Below are 24,103 nucleotides of genomic sequence, written 5' to 3' on the forward strand. Positions count from 1 at the left end.
ATGGAGTGGGCAGGAGATGCAGTGAAGGGCATGGTAGGAATGAAAAATAATAAGGGTCCTGCAGAACTACGTTTCCTTCTCTTCCTCCACCAAAGAGTTTCCATCTATTTTCTTTTTTTGAACTTCACATTATCCCTGAAAGACAGGCAGGATGAAAGCCATGGCGCTTGTTTTGAGATTCTGGATTTGAAAGCACAGAAACTATAAAACTTAATCAAAGATGAGGTGAGAGTTCTAGCATTAGTAGTAACATTAACTGCAAGCCAGGCTAAGAATGAGAATGTTTTAGCCTTGGACATGAAGTATCTGGGGAAGGACCTGCCTCCACCAAGTGAGTAGGGATTAGAAATTACTTTTCCATCAAGCTCTGAGTTGGTGTCGGGAATATAGATCGATTGTTTCCATGGCCTAAATGTAGACTTCTTTTGGTTTATTGAGATGGTAATTTAAGCTTGCCCCCAACCTTCCTTATTGTATGTGACTCCAAATGCATATACATGCCCTTTCTGTTTTCCAGACTGTGCTTTTACGTGTCTGGCTGCAAGGATGCTTTTGATAAGTAGAACGACGACAAAGGGCTTTCACACCAGCAAGCTGTATAGGGTACCAGTTGGCTCTGGAAGATGTGTTCAGCCTTTACCGCTCTATGAATACTTTCCTCTCTGCAGCGAAGGTGGCATGGGTGGCCATTTGGAAACTCATCCTGCCCTCATTCAGACTGTACTTAACTCCTGAGATACTCTCCTTTCCCCAGGTATTCATGAAACCTCACCCCAAGACAAGCTCAGGTGGCCTGTTTTACCTGTGTACCGGAACCCCGCCCACACTGAATCTCAACTCATGGCCAATCTAGAGTTCTTCCTATACCCTGGTTCCCTAGGTAACAGAAGCCTGCACCTGAGAAGGACCACAGGAGAAGGAAGATCCCCCTGCACGTTCCTCCCTTGCCGTTATCCTCCATCCACCTCAGCCCCGTCTCTGCTTTCACCGTCCAACCATCCTTTTGCATATTGCTCTACTTGATTTAGAATACACAGCCATAAACACTCAGGGCAGCCAGCAGCATGACTGGATATAATATTAATTTCTTTTCTGGTTTATTTGTGAAGGAGTCAACCATATAAATCACCTTAAGCCACTAAGACAGAGAATGAAAGCGCATCTTCAAATGAAGAGGTGTAGTGTGTTACCATTAAAACCTAAGAAGAATTTGGGATCAACTTGGGCTTCTTAATGTGGGTATAGTTTTGTTAACGTTGCTGTAGATTATGTGAAATGCTCAGAAAGTTTTTTTTTCCCCCTCTGTTTTAGCAGAAAGCATTGGGTACCTATCAGCGGCATATCATTAGAAAGTCTGGTGTCTGCTGGACGTCTCCTTGTAATGCCATTTTTCATGACTTGTTTAATTAACAACCATTTTTGACCGAGACTAGTTATAAAAGTGTTGCTATTCTCTCCTGCTAAATTATGTCTAATGAACATATTTGCATGTTATCAGATACCGCAATGTATCATTTCAAGTTTTGGCGTTTAAGCCTACATCACTCAAAACAGCTTTTGTGGACTAGTAAGCAGGTGAAATCAAAAATCTCATTTCATATCTGACATTAATAACTTTCAAGGGGAATGAGCATTGGCATTTATGTCTGGACCAGAATTGAGCCCAATGTCCTAGAAACACAAGGGCAGCAGACAAACCTACTCACCAGATAGGAAAATAAATCATGCATAATGCAGAATTTCTACCTTACATGTTAATTAATGTGTGCAATCAATTACTGATGTTACAATATGAGAAAAAAACTGGTGGGGAATGGGGTAATAAAAAATACCTATAGATTTATCTGCTTCTTTTTTCTATTTAAACAAATAGTCTTCAAGCCTGTGAATGCTGTGTTGAGACATGCTCTGAATAATAAGCATCATAAAATCTAATCAGATTTATAAGAGGAATTGATTGTTGTGGCAGGAGGAGAGGGTGGAAAATAAGCTGAAATTTAAGTGTTAATTTTTATGCTAATCCACAGTGGCTTCATATGAAGCAATTTTGTTCTGTGCCACAAATATAAAATTGTCCCTTGCAGAGAAATGTCAGCTTGCTAGACCTGAAAGCAGTAATTTATTAGGTATGTTTCTATTAGTATGTGTCACAGTTGTTAGCAGGCTATACACACAATAGTGCTTCATACTTATCCTCCAAGTCTCAGAATGTTTCAGCTCAGTGGCTGGAACGTGGGGCATTAATACATTATCATATGCGGGGTGGTCTGTGCCCTGTGGACAAAAGGCTATTTAATACAATTTAATGTCATTCTGAGAAGAAGTGGAAAAATAAAGACAGGGAATAAAATGGCATCTGTGTGTTTCACAGTGCACTCATGCACAAACCCTCAGTTTAAGAGGTATGACATTTCTGCCAAGAAAAAGAATAAAACTGGGGCATTTTTTTTATAACCTGTTCCCCACTGCAGTATTTTCTAAATGCTATTAAGTGATCGATTTACACGGCCCCATGATGATGTCATCTATAAGAAGGGGAATGCAGATGACAGCAAAATACTAGTGACAGTGACCTTGTTTCAGAATCCTTGGAACCCTGTCAGCTTTGCTTCCAGTATATGGTTTCAAAGAATGTACTTTTTGGACAATATCTAGTTACTGGGTAGTGAATTAATAGAGTTAAGGGTTCTGATGCAATTCACATATAGGTCAATTACATGCGCCAACATCTGCTCTGTCACTATCATTTGCATATAGCATTCATATGTTAATGACGCCTCTTTTTACTCAAGTAATATATTTAAAAAACAAGATTTGCATATCAGTTTGGATCAGTATATTACAAGCAATTTATCATTTTCTCCTTCTTGTTATGATTTTAAGAACAATATCTTGAGTGATGGCTGCTATATTTGAGCATGGCTCTGATTTATACAAGAAACCCTTCAGTGGGAAAGCTTCCATTCTAAAGCTGCTTAAAGCCTGATAAATCAATAATGACACAGATGGACTGGTGATAATCTATTTAGAATGCCTGATAGCAAATATTGTTGTACAGATGATTAGAATGGTAACTGTTTTAGCAGAAAGCCTTTCTCTCTTTGTAAATGGTAAGTTTGAACAAAAAAGTGCTCGCACATGGACTTCATGTCAGGAAATCTTCGTGCTGGGTCTGGGTTGCAAAGGGAAAACATCGGGGGAAGAACAAAGAGACTTCCTGCTCCTGCCAATATAATCATATCATTCCCTGTTTCTTTAACAAAACAGGACCTCTTAATGGAATTGTGTCTTCAGGTGTAAATAGCATTAAAAGCTGCTTCTCCTCTCCTCTTTGCCCTGATACGGCGCAAGGAGTGAGAAAATAAAGTGGAGGTTGTCAGAAGTGGCAGCTGCTTGGAATCCTGATAAATATAAGCTTTTATTGATCTGATGAAAATGAAAGATCCCAGTGCTAGGCAGTATTTAGCTTCTTGTCTACAGAACGTCACCGGTGGCCTTGCATTGGGATAGATTTTCATTCTCATACACCGGATTTGATTTCATCTTTAACCTTTTCAGCTGAATTTCCTTGACCTCTGCATATTGCTGTGATTCGGTGAATTTGTTACATTTCACTTTACATCACTTCTTTCTATATTTCCTTTTGTGATAGGGAACTGGGACGCCCCTCTGGCAATCTGTCAGTGCCTGGATCAGCCGCATCCTTTCTGGGGTATTTTCTCACCACACTGACAGTCCTTAAGACAAGTATGCAGTTAAGCTGCTAAGGTAAGTCTTACTATATTAGAACTCTTTGCCCTAGACACACATCATTTCCTCCTGCTTTGTCCCATTGACCTAACGCAAATAGCCTCCTCTCTCTCCCCCCTGGCCAGGGGCTTCCTCCCAGCCTCTCCCCGACCCAGGTAGGATTCCTCTACCTGCCCATAGCTCTGGGTGAGTGGTGGCTGGCAGGACCTTTTGCCATGGGGGAGGCATTCCTTCGTGGTTTGGGTGTGTTTGGGGATGGGGGGGTGGGAGGGGGAACAAAGGAATCATGAAAAAATGTTATTTTCCTCTCTTTGGCTTAATTCCTTTCTCAAGTTTTCTTCTGGGATGAATACAAGGCTTCAGTTCGAAATCCTGAGGTGCTGCTAACATATTCTGGTTCCAAGAAAGTGCCGCTGTTATTTTGAGTAGTTTTGATACAACCAAATCAAAGTGAAGATTTGAAATAGCTTTTCTGAAAGCCCAAGCTGAAGTCATAAATTATTCTGCACCATGATTCTTTCTGATAGTAAAACCATACCTCTCTGCCTGACATTGCTGAAATGTGGAAAAGTGAAAGTTAAAAATAAAATGAAACATTTAAATCTTGGCTGTTGAGAACCTCAGATAGACATCAAGGCCAGTCGATAAAGGCCCCTATCAATTAGGCTTCCACAGTCATCATCAGATTTGGTGTATTAGCAATTGCACAGGTGCAGGGTTCCAGTATTGAGATTGGGAAGGGCTAGGAAAAATGCGGGCAAATACCATAAAATGGGAAGTGAGGGGCTGGGACGCCAAGGTCGGCTCAGTGGCAGAGCCCAGGGCAATGGCGGTGCCCACTCCCTCCTGGAATCTTGTGGGAGGAAATGTCTGCAGCCAAAGGGTTGGAAGGTTTCCCTTTTTTACCTCTTTCCTTTGAGTCAGAAAGTGTTGATTTCACACTGTGGTGAGTGTTTTCCATCAGCTTCTTGGTGGGTGTATTCCGTGTTAGGAAAAGGAGCAGCGAACACCAGCAGTTGTAACTTCCGTCAGCGGAGGGCGGGCGACCTCCAGTGGCTCCGGGACCCCTGAGCACCGGGACCCCTCTAACGATGGAGACAGCCACGGGGCTTCCTGGGCCTCCGGACTGAGCTGTTTGGCTATTCCCTCCTCAGTATAGCACAGACAGAACAGTTTTTGGTTCCATAGCTGTTTGGTTGGGAAAACAAGCCTGCGGTTGCCAGTAAGGTTTAGAATTCGCCTGCCAGATCAGGGAATGTCTGTGAAGACTATTTTCCCTCTTGGGAGGCAAAACACAGATGGGGGAGTTAGGAGTCTTACAATATTTAGCTGCTACATTGATGGTAGGGATTCTGCCGCGTGGATGCTCGCAGTTTCCGAAGGCCTAGCTTATCATCACTGCCGAGGGCCTCAGGTAGGGGAGGTGGGTGGGGCTGGCTTTCCCCTGGGAGTGAGCACTGCCAGCTTGCTCTGGAACGTTCCACCCTCTGTGCCTCTTGAGGGGGGCGAGGAGGTACTGCAAGGGTGCTGCCTTTTCCCCTTGACCCACATCAGGATGAGAAGCCAAGAGGAGGATGAACCACCGTGCCTGACAGGTGGGGCGACCGAGGGCAGGAGCTGGTGTGACTTGGGCTTCTTCTGTGAACGAGAAGTGCCATCCTGCATGCGGTTCCTGAGACCCTGTGGGATAGGCCGAGGCAGCGGCCTCACCAGGTTTCCTGCCCCCGAGGCATGCGTTTTAAAAAGTTAATCACTTGGTGTGCTTTGGACCTCATAGAAGATAAGGAAAGATGATGAGATGTTCTAGGGATTGGCCATGAGCAGGTGGGGAGATTTTTCTGCATGGAAAATGTACATCTCGGAATAATTAGGGGTCGTGTGAACTGGAGTAGGGTTAGAACTTTATATCTAAGAGCATATTCTATGCCCTGGAGACCAAGAAAGGGGACAGGCCTGAGAAACAGGCGGAGAGCGTGTGGGCGTCTCCTTTCCAGCCTCTTGCTGACTCCCCAGCCCCAGTACACAGGATTCTCAGGCCCTAGAGCCTGGAATTATGATGAGCTGGTTGAGACATTTCTGGACTTCTGAAGGTACCTGTTGGGGAAATCTTGCTCCCATTCCTCTCCACCAATGCCCTCCCCATTCTTTGAAACGGACACTTGACTTTTTAACGTCAAATATTATATACATACAGCTTTGGGACAACTGAAGCACTATTACTTAGAAACCCTAAGCAACCTGTCGGTAACTGAACCCCTCGTACACATCAGAAAATGATTTACTGCTCTGCCACAACATGGATTTCCAGAGCAACCCCAAAACGGATTGGAGGCAAAGTCTGAAGGCCTGTCTGTCCAGCTCTCCACAGCTTTATCCTTCAGAAAGACCCCATGCTTGGTCTCAAGGCCCAGTGACTTCTAGAAGGAATTGGCTCTCAGAGACCATAGGACCTTCCCTCCATCGGACAGACACAGAGTGGCTCCCACTGTCCCCGGGGCATGTGCAGGACCCTGAACTCAGGGTGCTGTCCCGAGGCAGCCCCGTGTCCTGGTACAGACGTGTGAGTCAACAGCCTTCCCGTAGCAGTAATTACCTTAGTTAAATGCTGCAGGAGCCGTACTTTAGGAGCACAGAGGAGGGAGTGAATAATTGTAATTTCTGTGTGATAATGATGATAAGCCCTGCATATGTGTGTGGGGCTTTGCGTCGTCGTATTTGATCTTCACTGGGAGATCTCCAGGCTCATGGAGGTAAGGATCCCTGCAAACTCCTTTGTAGCCACTGAATGAGGTAGGAAAGTGAGATCACATTACGCTCATTTTGCCTGAGAGAAAAATAAAATCAGAGATAATTTTAACTCCAGAGGGAAGGTAGAGTGAACCAATTCTGGTCTAAGAGCTTCTTGGGATTATCTTAATCCTCACCAGCTCCCTTGCAGGTAGTTGCTTTTATTAGTTCCATTTTCCTGATGTGGAAACTGAGGTCAGAGAAGTTGAGTGGCTGCCGCCAGGTCACACAGCTGCTGGATGGTGAGGCCAAGGTTTGTGCATGCTTCTTTCTGATTTTGGAGCCTGATCCCTTGGCCATGAAGCAGCCCTGGATATAGCCCTGGACAAGACAGACAAGCTCCCTGCCCTCAGGGAGCTTATATTGTGGGGCTGGGACACAATAAACAAGATAACCATGGATAAGATGATGTCAGATAGTGATAAAGGCTATGAGGAAATGTCTGGGGTGAGAAGAGGGCGAGGGGGAATATCTGTACTTGGGTGATCAGGGATGGCCCTCTTTTTTGTTTTTCTATAAATGTATTTACTATATTTATTTTTGGCTGCATTGGGTCTTCGTTGCTGCACGCGGGCTTTCTCTAGTTGTGGCGAGTGGGGGCTACTCTTCGTTGTGGTACATGGGCTTCTCATTGTGGTGGCTTCTCTTGTTGCGGAGCACGGGTCCTACGCACACGGCCTTCAGTAGTTGTGGCTCATGGGCTCTAGAGCGCAGGCTCAGTAGTTGTGGCACACGGGCTTAGTTGCTCCGTGGCATGTGGGATCTTACCCGACCAGGGTTCGAACCAGTGTCCCCTGCATTGGCAGGCGAATTCTTAACCACTGTGCCACCAGGGAAACCCAGGGATGGCCCTCTTGAGGATGGCACATTGGAAGTGAGAGGTCTGAAGGACACAGGGGAGCCAGCCAGTGAAGGCCTGGAGGAAGAGCATTCCTGGCCGAGGGAGTAGCACATGCAAAGGCCCTGTGGTGGGGAAGAACCCAGCATGTGTGGGGGACAGAGTGTAGGCCATTGAGGCTGGAGCACGTGAGCTCTGGGGGCGGGTTGTAAGGCCTGGATAGACACGCCTTTGTAGACCGTGGTGAGGACTATTGCCTTTCTTTTATGTTTATGTCGCTTTTTTTTTTTTTGCGGTACACGGGCCTCTCACTGTTGTGGCCTCTCCCATTGCGGAGCACAGGCTCTGGACGCGCAGGCTCAGCGGCCATGGCTCACAGGCCCAGCCCCGAACCCGTGTCCCCTGCATCGGCAGGCAGACTGTCAACTACTGTGCCACCAGGGAAGCCTATGTTTATGTTGCTTTTAACCAGAGAGTGTGTCTTGAGAAACCCACCTTTCCAGGTGTGGGAATGCTCCTAGGTGCCAGAATTCTGCAAGTGGCTTGAACCAACTCTTGGTGGGTTGTTCGCTGCAACCTTAATTTTCTACCAGAGGGATGTCCTTGTGACTTGTCTAAAACTGGGAGCCAGGGATTTCAGGCCCCATGGGTAGGAAAGGTGGCCAGTCACGTGGGAGCCACAGTGCCCTTTGGCTGCTCCTCTGGACCCAGCTGAGCTCCCGCGGCTGTGGGCTTGGGCAGAGTTGCAGGTGGAAGGCTTGGGGCTCCCTTCGATCAGGTCTGCCTAAGTCTGTGCAGCCTCAGGGAGGTGTAAGCACGTTCCATCCACTACCAGGACGTGTTAACTCCCTGTGATCACCTCCTTGTCAATGTTGATTCGTGGGTCATCTACTAACATGCTGAATGAGCTTAAGAGTAAAGATTCTTGGTGGTTATAGTTTAGACCTCTTTTCCCTCGGGCAGTACAGGTGCTCTTGTTAGGCAGGACTCTGTTTAGAAATTCTAGGTAATTCCTAGACCCATAGAGCCCTAGGGCTGGCAGAAACTTTTTTTTTTTTTTTTTTCTGTACACAGGCCTCTCACTGTTGTGGCCTCTCCCATTGCGGAGCACAGGCTCCGGACACACAGGCTCAGCGGCCATGGCTCACGGGCCCAGCTGCTCCGCGGCGTGTGGGATCTTCCCGGACCGGGGCACGAACCCGTGTCCCCTGCATCGGCAGGCGGACTCTCAACCACTGCGCCACCAGGGAAGCCCTGGCAGAAACTTTTGCAATCAAAGACACCTTTATTTTATAGGTGAAGAGACGGAGGCTCAGGGAGGGCAAGGGACTTGCTCAAGATCACGCAGCGAGTCATAGGCAGAGCCATTCTCACCTGGGCATAACAGGCCACCCCTCAGGCAGTTCCAGACAGCTTGGGGGCCCCTCTTAGCTGAAAGGAGGCACCAACAGGGGGAGGGCTGGTGTCCTAGTCGCCTGCGGAGCTTGCACAGCACACAGCACAGCCTTGGAACGCTGTGAGTGGTCAACAATCATTCACTGATGTATTGATTGACCAGCCCCTCACCTCCGCATTTTGTAATCATTAGAATTTGTTGTACCTTGGTTTCAGCAAACTCAATATATATCAAATCCACATTTCTTTCCAAATTTTCTGGAATGCAGGGATTGCAAAGCCCAAGACCTCCCTAGGTCTGATTTATGCCAACACCCAGGACACAACGAGGTCAGGACTCTGGTAGTGAGTTCCTGATACCTGCGCAGGTAATTTGAGGGTGCCCGTCAGGTATTCCAGTAGGTCCGTTTTCAGAATATAAAATGTTGAAAGTTTTGGACAAAGATGGTCAGTGCTGAAGGCAGCTTGGCCAGGGGAGGGCTTGGACTCTGCCCCAGAGTGTGTTGCGGGGAGGCACCTAGATAGGCTTTGGCCCAGCCTGGGCATCTGTCTCTGGGGAGTTGTCCTAAACCCAAATTCAGGGTTCAGGTGGGAAATGCAGGAAGCTGGATGTGTGCAGAGCAGACTGGGGAGACCTGATTCCATGGCAGGGGGCCTCTCAGCTCTCATCAATTGCACTTGGTAATGCGGGCAGAATTTTTCCAGGTCTTCATAGTTTTTAAGGAAAAAAGAAATTTAAAAAAAACTGCTTCTTTTCTATTCCTTCAACGTTGGCAACTAATTAAGTTTAAAAAAAAACTTTCTGCAAAGCAAGTATATCTGTGGACTGGTCAGAGCTTCAGCCCGCACTGTGTGACTCATGCTGAGTGCAGGCTCACACACACCGTGGGCACGCGATGCGGATCTGCCAGTGCTGACCCCAGCTGCCCGCAGCACAGCCCAAGCTTTGGAAGCACGTGAAGTGGGAAGGGAGGCAGCATTTGCAGGCCCCGGGCCTTACTCTTCTGAACTGCGTTCTCTTACTGCGGGGAGGCTGGGGCATGTCCCTGGCTGCATGGGATGGGACGATGCCTGGAAGAGGTGCAGCAGTGGGAAGACACCCACCTTCTGGGAAAGGTGGTCAGGATGCCCGTCTGCAGGCCTCCACATCCCACCTCATTCTGTGTCTCCCCAACACCTGAGTTATAAGGGTGCCTGCCCGTGTCTAATATGGGGACACGGTGATGGACGGCATGTGATTCTGCCCCCAGGGAGCAGGCGATAGTGGGGCTGCTTGGACCGATGCCTCGGTCCTCAAGTGTGGCTGATCCACGTGCTCTGCTTACCTGTGTTTGGGATGGGGTGGTTCTGATGCTGCACCAAGCTGACCGGAAGCTCTGGCTGCCACTGGACATGGGTGGCCTGTGTTGATCCTGGGATGAAGCTGAAGAAGAAGATGCTTTCTGTCCTGGGAGGCTACCTGGTGGGGGAGAGAAACGGCGAGGCTGCTCAGCCCACCCAGTGCATGTCCTGGTCCTGTGACTCTGCTCAATCCAGCAAAGGTGACCCAGGTCCTCAGCTCCCCTGAGAGGCAGGCAGGTGGCCCAGCATCCCCAGAGATGGGGGCAGACCCCATACAGCTGCCTGCGGTGGCTCCGTCAGGGTGCTGTGGACCAGCCTCGTCTGCGTGCTGGGAAGGGGTCGCTGGTCTCTGGGCCTCACTTCCTTTTGGCCCCTGCCTGGCGCCGCTCATCCCCATATACTCCCTTCACCCGTCCACATGCAACATGGAGTTTCTGTGTGTGTAATATTATTTGTTTTTATTTCTGTAATCCCTTTATTGTTTGCACAACTGCTGTCAGACTGTTGCCTGAAAGTATCACAGGATAATTGCAGAACGCCTGCATAAGTAATTTCTTATGAAATCGGGCCTTGTCTGCATATAAAATTGTTTGTCGTTGCTGCATACATGGACTTCATTATATCCAGGCTGTTTACCGGGCTCATACCTTCCTCACAGGCCACGGCAACGAGAGGGCCCAACACTGGGAAATCATGAAATACTATCGTTTTTCTTTTCGGTCATATGACATCACTGGAGGGTGACAGTTGGTCCGAGGTGGTCAGAGAGAGCCTGGCCCTGGAAGGAGATGGGGACCGGCTTTCCCCGGCCGCTGCCAGGGAGGCCAGTGGCTAATCCGCCTGTGCCGGGCATTTCTTCCGACCACATTTCTGTGATATTAATGGTGTGTGGTAGTGAAAGAAATGTGTTTTATTCTCGAGTCTAACCCTGCTGTTATCAAAGTAACTTCCAGCTTATTAGCGACAAAGGACTTTTCTCCTCTCTGCTGCCCTGTTCGCCAGGGCTTCCTGAATTAAACTGCTGTTTCCTGTCCTTTATATGCATGACCACATCTGGGTAGCCTGCTCACAGCCCCGCTGCTTAATAACAATCACCTTCCCTTTCAGTCTCTGTTGATTGTTTCTAATTCACTCTGACAGATAGTGCCTGACAACTTGCCGGCTTTTCCCTCCCTCCGTGACCTGAAGTTACTCACAGCACTTATATAGTCTGTCATTTTTAATATTTGATTTCATTTTAAGTTATGTGTTTTACTGAGAAGATGAAACCAAAAAAAAAAAGGGGACTCGTAATGGAACATAAATTTAACCCTTCTCGCCATCCGGCACCAGCCTGAGCCACCCTCCCGGGTGTCTGGGTGACGGTTTCTCCTTCCCTGTGATTCTCCTGCTGCTGCTGGGTTTCTTTTCTGCTTTCTTTTTTTTCTTTCTCTCTCCTGCTTTTTCCTTTCTGTCTTTCATTTCTGAAAACAAAAGCTTTATGTCATGTTCTTTCCCTTTAACGGCGCTTGATTAGTTTATGGAGCTAATAATGGCTCTTTCTGCTTTGCAACCAGGTTATAATTGAAAGACCTTTTGGGGGGGTTTCCTCTAGAGTGAGGGCATCCGGGGAGAAGCCTAGTGAAGTCAAAATGACCAGCTTCCATTAAGGTTCAGAATGTGAATTTGATCTTTCTTTCTGGAGGTGCTTCTCTTTGGGCGAGCTCGCGGGGCAGAGAAATGCCAGCTCCGCCTGGGTTTGGGATGAGCCCTTGGAGTGAGCCCTTCCCAAGGTGGGGGACACGCAACTTCTGCCTCTTCCCTCTGAATCTGCCCAGCGCGCGGGCTTGTAGGGCAGGCGTCCTCGTGGGGGGCAGGCGGCCCACGTCACCTCAGGGTCCACTCTGCCATGACTTAGCCTTTGTTTGCCACCAGACAAAGGCTCCTGTGTCCCTCTTGGCCCTTCAGAGGTTGAGAGCTGTGAGGCCGTGCATTAGGTCAGCTTTGCAAATAGACACCACGAAATAAAAAATAAAAAAGAAAGTGGCTCGTTAACCCATGGCGCCTCCCTTGTGCTGCTGGCCTTCTGTGTACATCGGCCTGTCCCCCGCACTGTGGCTTGGGCGGCTGAAAAAGCTCAGTAAGAGGGATCTGGGTTAGATCTCAGTTCAAAAAACTTCAATTTTGGGGCTTCCCTGGTGGCTCAGTGGTTGAGAGTCTGCCTGCCAATGCAGGGGACACGGGTTCATGCCCCGGTCCGGGAAGATCCCACATGCTGCGGAGCGGCTGGGCCCGTGAGCCATGGCCGCTGGGCCTGCGCGTCCGGAGCCTGCGCTCTGCAATGTGAGAGGCTGCAACAGTCAGAGGCCCGTGTACCACACACACACAAAAAAAAAGTTCAGTTTCACTGTTGCCCATGCCTGGTCTCCCCATGACCACAGCACAGCCCAAGCGTGTGAGCTGCCACACTCAGGAGGGCCCTGGAGCCCCCGGGCTAAGTGCTCCTTTGACTCCTGCAGCTGCAGGCCTGGAGCAGAGTGCGTCCATCCTGGGGGCCAGGCAGGCAGGTTTCCAGGGCGCTCTTATAAAGGCAGTCTGCAGGGGGCAAGGCAACAAGCCTGGTTCTCTGGAGCCAGCTATTCAGGGAGTACCAGGCTTGGCCCAGAGAAGCACAAGGACTCCAGATCGGCCTGGATCCACTGCTCATGGGCAGATGTTCTAGCTTCTTCCCTGCTGTTCTGATGCCCCTGGGTCCAGGCCTGCAGACCGAGGTCCTGGGTGGGCCAGCCATGTCTGTCTTGTCCCAGCCGCTCCCAGGATGACTCTTTCATTGGGGAGTTTTCTTCACCAGGCCTCCCCTTTCTAGAACCTGGGTTCTCTCCATCTCTCTGGGCACTGTGGGTAAACTGAGGAAACAGCTGCTCTCTAAGGGAGATTTTTTTCCTTTCTGTTGTCCCAAGCATCCCATCGCTGGTTCCTTTTCTTCCTTCTGAAAAGGGTGAAAAAGTCAAGAACAGCTATTTATTTTGATGGTTTCGCAGTGTTGTTTTATTCTTTTGAAATTGTCATTGTTTTGAGACGTTCTGACTAAAATAAAAAAGGAGAATTACTCACAAAAAGTAAAATGAACACAAACCTTTTAACTTTATGTAGGAAATAAAGATCTGTGTACACAATGGTGTTCTATAAGTAAAATAAGGACAAAATGGCTTTTCTCTTTCACTGACCCAGATGGTCTTTATGTGCAAGGTATGGGCCAGGTGGTGAACGAAAGGGGGGTTGAAAAGTCTTGTTTCTCCTTTTGTAGCTCTCCATATTTGTAACCTACTGGGGAGACCAGGGGTGTGTGTGTGTGTGTGTGTGTGTGTGTGTGTGTGTGTGTGTGTGTGTGTGACCGCGATTGCCAGGTAGTGGTGCAGGCTCTCACAGTCTGGGATGATCCTCACATTGGCCCCAGCACAGGAAGTTGGGCTAAAAGGATCCAGTGCCTTGAAGAAAAATACAAAGAGAGGCCAAGGGCCGCCATGCCCTTCCTGCTTTTAGGAGGGCAGTTGAAATAGAATTTTAAAGCAGATTCTGTATTTGAGGTTTGACCTCCAGCAAGGCCAAATTATGCTTTTATTCTCCTTAAAATGGACTGTTTGGCCATTATTGGTTCTTGTTTTAGAGTCAGAAAGAAATTGGGGGTTGAAGTCAACTAAAGACTGATTTGGCTGTGGTGCCTCTGGGGTCCATCTGTTACCTGGTGAGCTGGGGCGACGGTGGAGCAGACTTCCTCAGAATCCAGCTTTTCTGTGGAGCTAGCATGGGGGCAGGTGTGTTATTCAAGATTTGGGCCTGGAGGGCCCTGGAGGGCCCTGCTTCCCCAGGAGACAGCTCTAACCAGGGCTGCGAGTTAGCAGGGCCCTGAGCCCTGTCCCTGAGAATTCACTGACACTGGGCCTGAAAGGATGCACCTGTACGGAGTTAAGGCGTATCGTTCTTCAGTACGGTTTAAGTCAACAGAAATGTGAGAGCCCTGCCGCCATCCTAAGCACGCGTGGGTACAGATACAGAGCGGAGAGGCTGCACAGGACACTGACCACAAGGGAGTGTGGCCTGGGCCACCTCAGAGATTAAACAGAGAGCCATGGATCCAGACTCGGGGGAGAGATGTGTGGATAAGAGCAATACGAATGAGATGCTGACCAACGATAAGGGAGCTAATGATTGTTGTGTGCGTGCTCTGTGCTCAGCACTGCACATCATTTTAGGAAAGGAAAGCCAGACCTGTCCTGTGGCTCACGAGGAGCTTCATGGAGAAGCTGGCGTGGGAGCTTGGCCTTGGGGACCAGAAAGACTTGCATAAGTTGAGGCAAGGGGAAGGCCAGAGGGAAGTTGCTTGCAGAAGGCAGGAACCTGCCAGATGCTTTTGGGGCTGGGGGGAGGGGTGTTTTGGAGGGGCTGAGGTGACCATTCCAGGTGGGGGCAGGAAAGGGGGGAGATGTGGGGAAACTGGGGGCGGGCTTGGTGTTGGGGGTGACGAATAGCTCCATTTTGTTGGAACTTAGGATATATTAGGTGTGAGTGGAAGTGTGGGTCAAAGCCCAATGGGAGAGAGGCTGCCTGCCAGGTAAGGGTATTTGTGATGAGTTGGGACGTACCCTAGAAATGGGCATTGGGAAGACTGTTGGCGCTATCTGACACTGACCTGGGGCAGTGGACGCGGGAGTGGGGAGAAAGAACCGAACTGGATGGTGCCCTTCTCTTGTTTAAGACTCTCAGACAGAGAGAGGCACCGCAGTGACAGTGCTGGAGCTGGGGTGTCCAGGCTGTGCAGCCTGCCCTGGTGCTCAGCTGTAGGCAGTTTGCCCACGTCCCAGGCCAGGCCCGTGAACTGTGCACAGTACGTTGGCCTTTAAAAAACAATAAAAAAGGGATTGCCCTTTAACCACCCCTCCCCCACTTTGTATTCATCAGGGTCATACTCATTTTTCTTTCCGTACATATACAAAAGATGAACTTTGGGTTATACAAGGGGTATATGCCAATGTCAAGAGCAGACTAGAACAATGGAACAATTAGCAGATTCATCAGTTCTTCTGCTTATACTTCAATTCCAAGAGTGAAATGTTAGTTTGTTCAACTCTCTGCTTTACGCCTTGATCACAGTGTGAAAGTGTTGACTAAGCTTAGCTTCCTGGTCAGAGGGTCGAGACCCATGGCTTTTAAACATGCTTATATGAAATCCAAACATTCATGGCCACTGGTGATCTTGAAATCAAGGCACAACTTATAAAACGAACACATAATTATCTTGTTTATTCAGGGTATAAATAGAGTTCATGCATTTAAAAATTTTTCTTCCTGATAAGGTCTTTAGCCGGCATTTAGTCTTTAGATAGACTCTCTCCTTAGTGTGCTCTCTCCCTCTCCTCTCTCCCTCCCTCCTCCCTTTCTTCTTCCCTCCCTGCCCCCTCCCTACCCTTCTTCCTCTATTTCCCCCTCTCCCTCCATCCCTCCCTCTCTCTCTCCCCCTCCCCCACCCTCTCTTCCTCTCTCTCTCTCTCTCTCTCTCTCTCTCTCTCTCTCTCTCTCGCCCCCATTCCCTCCCCTCCCTCTTTCCCCCTCTCCCTTCCTTCTCTCTCTTTCCCCTTCTCTCCTCAGAAGGGGAGGGACTTGTGGGACCTGCTGTGGCTGCCCTTGGAAGAGGCAGCATGAGCCTGTGGATTTCTTTCTTGGAGCCCTTCCTGCTTCCCTCACAGCTTTGGCAGAGGAGGGATGGGTGCCCAGGGAGGGCCTGGTGTGCTTGGATGCATCCTTGCCACAAATCCGGGGAAGAGCCGTGAAGCCCACACCTGCCTCTGACAGCCCAGCTGGGGACCAGATCCAGAGAGCAAGGTGGCCTGTGGATGGGACCTTCCCAGGCCCTCCCGATGCTGGGGCGAGGAGGGGGGCACGGTTTATACCCAGAATGACTCCTTAGCTCTAAGCCAGCCACGTTCGTCAGGTACACACCTCCTTTTTGATTTTTACCATACCGAGTACCACATGCTCCTAGATTTGTTATTTTGTGAGACACACTTCTTTTAATTAAATATTATATTTAGCTTTGTCCTAAATAATCATCTCTATGAAATCTCTGGTTTGATGTACGCTCTATATATTTTTTCATATCAGACAGTAAAATAATTAAGTATTAATTGTTTTTTAAAGAGGAGTTTTTTTGTGTATCACCTAAAACCGTCTTGTGTGTCAGCGTGCAAGCCTTTGGGGATCCATTGGAATGTTTGCAGCCAGCCAGCTTCCTAGGATCTAGTTCAAGTCACTCCATGAAGGCACTGCCTTCCCAGGCCCTGGGGAAGCCCCTTCCCAACCCCTCCAGAAAGTTCTCCTCGACTCCTCCTCGACCTCATGGCCCTGCCCTCAGAATCCCTAATTGTCATTTAATCATGCGCTGCTCTGGTCACGTCTGACAATGCTGTGAGCAGTTGCTGGGCCATGCTTTCCGACTCCGTCCCTTCCCTTTTTGATGGCCTAAGTGTCTGGTCAATTGAGCTAGCTGTGCCAGTCTGTCTGTCCGTTCTGTCTATACATCTATGTATCTCTCTATCCATCTATCCGTCCTATCCACTGCCTCTCTCTGTATCTATGTATCTATCATCCTTGGGTCTATGACCAATATCTATCTATCTGTCTATCATCTCCTATTCTCCCCCCACCCCCACTTTCTTTCATCCTCTTTGATGAACCAGGCACTGCTTTAGGCCCTGGGAATATAGCAGAGAACAAAACAAAGTCCCTGCCCTCATGTAGCTGACATTCTAGTTGGAGAAGTCAGGCAATAAACAAATAACCGAATAGATGAAGAAACCAGAAACTGATCTGTAGGGACACATGCCATACAGAGTATTGAAACAGGGGAATATGAAGCAGAGACACCAGGACAAGCTGAGGCCGAGCGATCGGGGAGGGTCCCTCTGGTGAGGCTACATTGGGTCTAAATGCTAAAGGACAAAGCAGAACCCTGCCAGGATGGGGCAGCACCTGGACAGAGGGCAGAGCTCATGTAGAGGCTGTGAGGCAGGGGCAGCCTTGATGACTGAGGTGTAGAGAGAAAATGCAGATAGAAGAATGAAACTGTATTTGATTCTGACTTTGACAAGGTTAAAGTTTTTCCATTTCTCACTTCCTAGGGGCTACAGTCCCTTTTCTATGTAAGAACGTCCAACCCCTCAGCTCTGAAAGCCCCTGTGTCAAATCCCTTCTGCTGGGGAGCTTTGGAGGCAGTGCCATGTTGACCCCTGCAGGGTTGGAGGGCTGCAGGGGAGCACACCATGATGAGGCAACCGCTGACATGCTAATATTTCATTTTAATCTTGAGTGCCAGGTTACTTTCCAAATGAAGTGTCTCAGGCAAGGCTCTAACTTACATGAAATAAAAGAGTTTAATGCTAATTAAATCTCATCTGACTACTGAAGCCATATTTATTGATGGTCTAAAAGAACATCATCGAGGTGGGTAGACTGGGAACGTGTCTCCACTAGAAACATACCTTCGAGTCCCGGGACTCCTGCATTTCAGGCTCGCACACCCCATGCGTGGCGAAGCACATGTGGGTGGGACCCCAGAGCCGCCCCTGCAGCTTTCTCTGCCGGATACAGAGATCAGCGCCTTTTATGTGGATTTGGTTCGGGAGGTCTGGGTGGGGCCCAGGCTGCTCGTTTTCAACCAGGTCCCAGGAAATGCCGATGATGCTGGTCCAGCTGGACGGTGAGTAGTAAGAGTCTAGAACAGACCAGGGTGAGTTCCTGGCACCACTGCTCACAGGGAGTGACAGCCCTGTGTGGAGTCTCCCACTACACTGGTCTCGCCCACCCCCTCCATCTCTCCTTCCTCCTTTCTTTATCCCAGACCCTCCTACTCCTCCTTCCTGTCCCAGCCTCGTGGTCGCTCTCCCAAGGCCAAGAACGGGGTGATTCCTTCAGGTAGTTAAAGTCTTCATGCAGGGTTTGACCCAATCTTCCACCATTTGCGTTGTCTTTGGTTGTCTGATTGCCCTACCCAGACTTGGAACAGCTCAGGGGCAGAGCCTCCATTCCAGCCTCTTACTTCTGTGCCTCTAGGCAAGTGCTTCTCGAGATGGCAAGGAAGAGGATGTACTTCCTGACCCTCTGTAAACAGGGACTCGCATGGGGGAGAACTGGCCTCAGCAGCCATGTGTTGGCTGAGCTTGGTAGGCAGGGCCCGGAAGGTGAGGTCACGCTCTCCTGTCTACCCTCCAGCTTTCCTCTGCTGAGGCTTCTCTGGACGGTGTCTTCCCTTTCCTCTGATGAGCAGCCTCCTAATGGCATAGACGAGGGATGCACGGCTCCAGTGCTGCAGGGGTGGGCGCATCCTCATCAGTGAACAGGGTGCGACCACTTGGAGGAGGTGCACGCCCCAGTGGTTGCCCATGGCAATGGGTCCAGTGTTGCTAGACCTTTGGGTTTTTCTAGAGAGGTCAGATGTCTGGATTTTCAGATGGAACTCGGCCAGTTTTTGCAAGTGGGAAACTCTTACATGATTTTCTTAAATCATCACATAAGCCAAACTGAACATGCGTGTCAGTGGATTTTGGCAAGTAGGCCTCAGGGTGTGGTGTCTGGTGCTCATCAATTCTGGGGATGATTCCATAGATCCTGCTGGGAGAAGCTAGGGGGTCTGAAGGAGGTGGCCTGGTTGAAGATGTCTCCTCAGCAGCTCACCTTGCCTGGGGAAGGGGAGTTGGGTGGAGAGGGCTCTGAGGACTCAGAATCCATTCTGCAAGAGTGGGCCCTGATGTGGCTTTCAGGCCTCGGGAAAACTCATTCTTCCATATCAGCTTGTCTGCATCCACCTATAATTAGCATCTGAAATTTCTAAATGAACTGCCTAATCAAGTAAATTTAGCAAACTTATTGTGAAGTGCTACCAAATCCTCTCCCTCCAACTGTCCATACAGACACCCGCACCACCTTGCTTGCCTACGCTATTTGCAACTGAAGCTGCTTATGTGTGCTGTCTGGCAGCCCCACAGACAGCCCATTTATGTGACCTATAATGAGTTTATTAGTGTTTCACTGCCTTGTTGCTATTAAGTTTTATCAGTTTCAGCTTCAATAACACAAGGTTAAATTTTCAGTTAGAGTTTTTGCAAAGTTTGAGTGGGATTAAGATTGTTAAAAATGTGTCCAAATGGTGGGTCCATGTGTTTATTTTCAAGATATTATTTCTGCCCACTAAGAGATTTTGATCTCTTATTTATAAATTTAACACTTTTCTGATGTTCAGAATGGCAACACAGGGCTCGAATTTTATACTGCACACTACACATGAATGCATAAATTGTAGAGGATCAACCTGAAGCTGTAGCAAATGGAGCTGGACCCGTTGGTGACTGTGCAGCCCGAGATGTTGGTACCCCTGTCCCAGGGTGCGGCTAGGACTGGCTGTTGCTTTGACCTGGTAAATAAGCATCATAAAGAAAGAGGGGAAATTCTCCCACAAATTACAAAAGGATGAGTTATGATATTATTTTCTCCCGGTACCATAAGATAAGCAGGTTCTTCTATGAAAATACGTGCATGTGTAATTGAATATTATTTACCTGGATCCCTTCTGTAATTCTTGAGCAATTATTTTTAGGAGAAACCAATTCAGGAATCTCTTCATTGGCTGCAATCAGAATAAAGTGGTTCTACTTTTAGGTTAAGAGAAAAAAAAAACAGTAATAGGCTGAGCTGCTATTATGAAAAGTTTATTATAATTGATATATAAGCTAGCTGGGGTCTTAAGCACAGAGCAGTTGGAAAATTTCACTAGCTCCTGGATCCAATTTTTAAAAATCTATGTTGTGTCCACAGTGGGGAGATGGCCATAGCTGCAAAAGCCCTCTGTCGTACATGGAGACACACCTGTGGCATTCCCTTGGTTCTATGCCGTTTAGGATGTAGAATGCTCTAAATCCTCTCATTACTGCCTTGTAGACGACAGACACTTCAAGCAGTTCTCCATTTATCTGAGATTACCAGTTAAACTCGTTAAAAAGCAACTCTGGCTTGTTCACTCAATTGGCTGTGGGGAAGATTTCGTGTTCTTGAGCGACAGTGTGGCTTTGATTAGTGGAGTGCTATACTTTTTAGGGGAGACCTTTGCTAGCTTAATTTATGACCCTGGTTGATGGCGTCTGTGCTGGGGCATTACGTATTTCCCCAACTATTGTACCTGGTGTCAATAAAGGTGCATTTAGGGAAATCTGAAATAAAACTCGAGGACGTTTTTGTTCTTTGGGGAAGCAGTGCACCATAAACATTTTGGGCTTGAGCCAACAGCTTTCCCTGACCGCGACTGCAAATTACTGTAGTATGTATAGATTGCCAGCGGAACACTATTTGAGGAAACCTGTATTTTATAGAATGTCACTTTTATGCACAATCCAGGCAAAAGAAAAAAAAAACTAATTTAGCCAGCAGACAGTATTCTTTCGAATGAGGATTATGAAAAAAATATTTACCAAAAAACAAGCTCTAAATATGGCTTTTAATTTAATTATTATTACATCAATCATCAATATCAATACTTAATAGCAACCTGATAATGTAGCCAGTAGGTGAAACAGCTATTAAAAAGTGTAAAAAAAGATTAATCAGGCGCAGGTGATATTAATGCTCTCCAATTATTTAATGATCAGTACATATTTTTGAAAGTGTTTTTAATAATCGACTGTAACATTAGTTTGCAAAAATGTAATTTCTTCTTAATTTTGCATCTTAGGTTCTTTGTGCCGGGTACAAAGGTAGTATATTTCTGTAGTTATTGTTTGCAGCACTCCGTGTAAAATATCACGTTCATTTCAAGAAGCTGTTATGGTATTGATTCTGGTAAAGACTTCCATTAACTGACCAATCTAAATCTCATAAGTGATGTCAGGATAGTTATGCATTTGCTTGGTTCAAGTATTCAGCCATTATGTTAGAATGCAGGCAGTGTCTGAATATGGCTGTTAAATTATTTCTAAATACCGAACCAGAACAGCTTAACAGTTCTGCAGTTTGAGACTGACACAAAAATGACAATCTGCCACCTCTTTGTTTTTTAAATATTAACGTTGTATTGGGATAGTATTTTTGGAGTAAAAACCTGTGGCACGAGAGGATAAGTGACATAAACAAAGGCAGCTGGGCTTCATGAAATAATGGAACAATAAGGCCCTTGCAGCCGTTCTCATCACTCCAGTATGTTAATTAGCATTCTGTTGTGGCCGCAACACTGAAAACATGTAATCTGTATTGGTGTACAGTACAGCTGTGAACACACATTCTTTTTTGTGAGTCCCTGGAGTTAGCCTTGCCATTGGCATATGCGTTTGGGCCAAAAGTCAAGCCATCACCACTAAAATAGCACACTATAGAAGCAAAATGTCATTTGTCTTCTCTTATTTTTTTTTCTCCCCTCAATGCCACATGCTATCCAGTGATGTAATCCAGTATCACTGCATCTGCCTCCCTGCTCTATTTTTGCAGGAGGGTATCTGAGGGGGCTGGGATGCCAGCAAGCAGGAGGATTTAAAAGGCAAGTGGCCCCAGAAGGGTCAACTTTAAAGATCAGTTCTTTCTTTTTGCATTGTTTGTCTAAAAATATTTATTTTTTAAAAATGCATAGATTTTTAAGTATCAGGGACCCAGAATCCGCTGCTTGTTTCCCTGCGGGGAGGGGGAGGGGAGGCAGCTAATTCATAAGGGAAAAGAATCTCAGTAAACTTTACCCTTATTTATCATCTATATTTCGAACCTGATTCACAGTCCTTCATGCATGTAATACCCACTTGGGGTGGGGTTTGTTCTTCCCATTTCAGAGGTGAAGAAACTGAGGCTGAAGCATGGCCCAAAGATGGACTCTAATTGCAGGGGCTTTCTGACCTCTGTCTGCACGCAGACAGTGGATGGCTGCAGAGAGTGAAAATGATTGGTCGTTTTGAGGCAAAGGGGTTAGTACCAGTGAGCGGAGGCAGCCAGTGGCTGGGAGCAGTAACTGGGGGCTTCAGAGGCAGGACTCAGAAAGACCCCTCTTGCGTGATCTTCTGCTCACGTGTGGCTGTGTGGGAGCCGCCCCTGGTACCGCCGGAACATGGCCCTGGGTTCTTTCTGATACCAGTTTTGGAGGCAGGAGGAGAAGACTGGGTTTCAGCATTGTTGTCACAGGAGCTTGACTAAGTTGCCAAAACCTGCTTGGATTTTTACCTGATAGCATTTGGCTTGAAAAGCGAAAATGGTTCCATTTCGATTTTCCCTGGTTTCAAAGTAATTCAGCCTTCTTTGTATGAGTGTATGTGCAGCATCCCCAGCACAGGACACTTATGCACACAAACAAACACACACCCACCCACCCCCACCCCCACACACGCTCATACATACTCTTGTTCATGAAGTACGTATCCCTTTGCAAAATATTTTTTGAATCAAAAATTACATTTTCTAGCCCTTTAAATGTATTATAAATTCAAATAGGGACTACCCAGTTGTTAAAACTTTTCCTACATTTCAGATTAATTTTATCCATCCCCCATCACCATGTGATGTGACTATACCAAAGGAGATTTTTAAAAAGAAAAAGAAAAAAAAACCCAAAAAACCAACACCAAAACCAAACCAAACCACACCAAACCAACCAAAAAAACCCCATCAGCTCTAAAGGAACTTTCAGACTCTGTGGACAAAGCTTCTTGTTGTCTCTTTCTGAAAAATGAGAATGAATACTTAGCTCAAGATTTTTCTTTTAATCTACCTCAAAGCTGATTGAAAAATTACCTCCACCCCATAGAGAAAACACAGCATCTGGGTCACCATGCTGATCCAATTTGGTTCTGCTTTCGGACTGTGGAGGAATCAAACGGTCTGGCGTTTAGGTGATGTGAGTGAGTGTCCACCTGGGAGCAGATGAGGTTAAAGGTTAATAGCACTTGCTCTTTTTCTTTTTTTTAATTCCAGCAGAACAGAACTCTTTTACACTTGCCTGGCCCCTATCCTGAGTCCCATGTCCAACTCCGCAGCCTTCGGAGAGGCGTCAGTTGGTGTCTTTGCTCAGACTTGCCTGGCTGAGGTAGGGCAGGACTGACACTAAGATTTTAGGTCTGTTGTTTCTCTTTTCCTGGAAACTCACCCCATCCCCCCTTGGTTAATGGCTCTTTAAACATTGAAATGCCTGGAAAAACAAAACAAAATAAAATAAAACGCAGGCTGTCAAAGAGATAAGAACAACAACAACAAAAATGTTGGTATCTTTTAGAATTTGTCTTCCTAGTGGTAAAAGTATATAATTAATAGGAGAATTTTCCTCCAGATGTGGCTATACTATAATAGAGCCTTATAAATGCTACAGAAAGAAAAATTGCTTGGAACGAAGGCGTCCTCAATGAGAGCACACCTGGGTCTGACAAAGATTGCATTTAGGGACTGCTGTGCTATCACAACGCAGAGAAAGACCAAGTCTCCGGGAGCAGCTGGAGAGAAAGCCCCGGCAAATCTGCATGCAAATAGCAGCATGCAGATTGTTAACTTAATCAGATGCCGAGGAAAAGATGTGCCAGAACCGCGAGGATGATCTACATACACGGAGGGAGAGCGGCCTGGGCTGCCATGGCCGCTGGGCGAGGATGGGCCTGGAGCAAGGTGCCGTCGGGCTGGCCCAGCCTACCCACTGCCTGCCCATTTGCCCCAGCCTGCAGTCGATTTATCACAGAATGCTTGGTGTGCTCTTTGAAAAGATAGAAATGATGGAGTATATTTCAATCCGGAGGAAGCTTTCTTTTTTTTATGGTGATATAGGTATTGGTATTATTTTGCCTGACTCCATAAGTCCAATTAAAAAATATTTCTGCTTAAATATCCGGGTGCATGAAGATAAGAAATATTGCCCTCGAGTGTATAAAGAAAGAGATCTTTTCATTAAAAAAAAGATGCTCTCTATAGAGTCAAGTGCTGAGTATATATTGTACCTTAAGAAGTGGAAGACAC

General features: G+C 47.3%; 1 protein-coding gene across 3 annotated transcripts in view; it reads left to right on the forward strand.

The window, feature by feature from the left end:
- ZNF536 (zinc finger protein 536) overlaps window positions 1-24,103 on the forward strand; it is a gene marked incomplete at its 3' end in the record, with an annotated part of 282,752 nt that overhangs the window by 107,558 nt on the left and 151,091 nt on the right. For all 3 annotated transcript variants that reach the window (XM_082605813.1, XM_082605814.1, XM_082605812.1), the window contains one exon: window positions 3,653-3,768. The remainder of the gene's footprint in view (window positions 1-3,652; window positions 3,769-24,103) is intronic.

Source organism: Mesoplodon mirus (genome assembly GCF_964341445.2).
Source record: "Mesoplodon mirus genome assembly, chromosome: 19".
In the NCBI taxonomy this organism is placed as follows: domain Eukaryota; kingdom Metazoa; phylum Chordata; class Mammalia; order Artiodactyla; family Ziphiidae; genus Mesoplodon; species Mesoplodon mirus.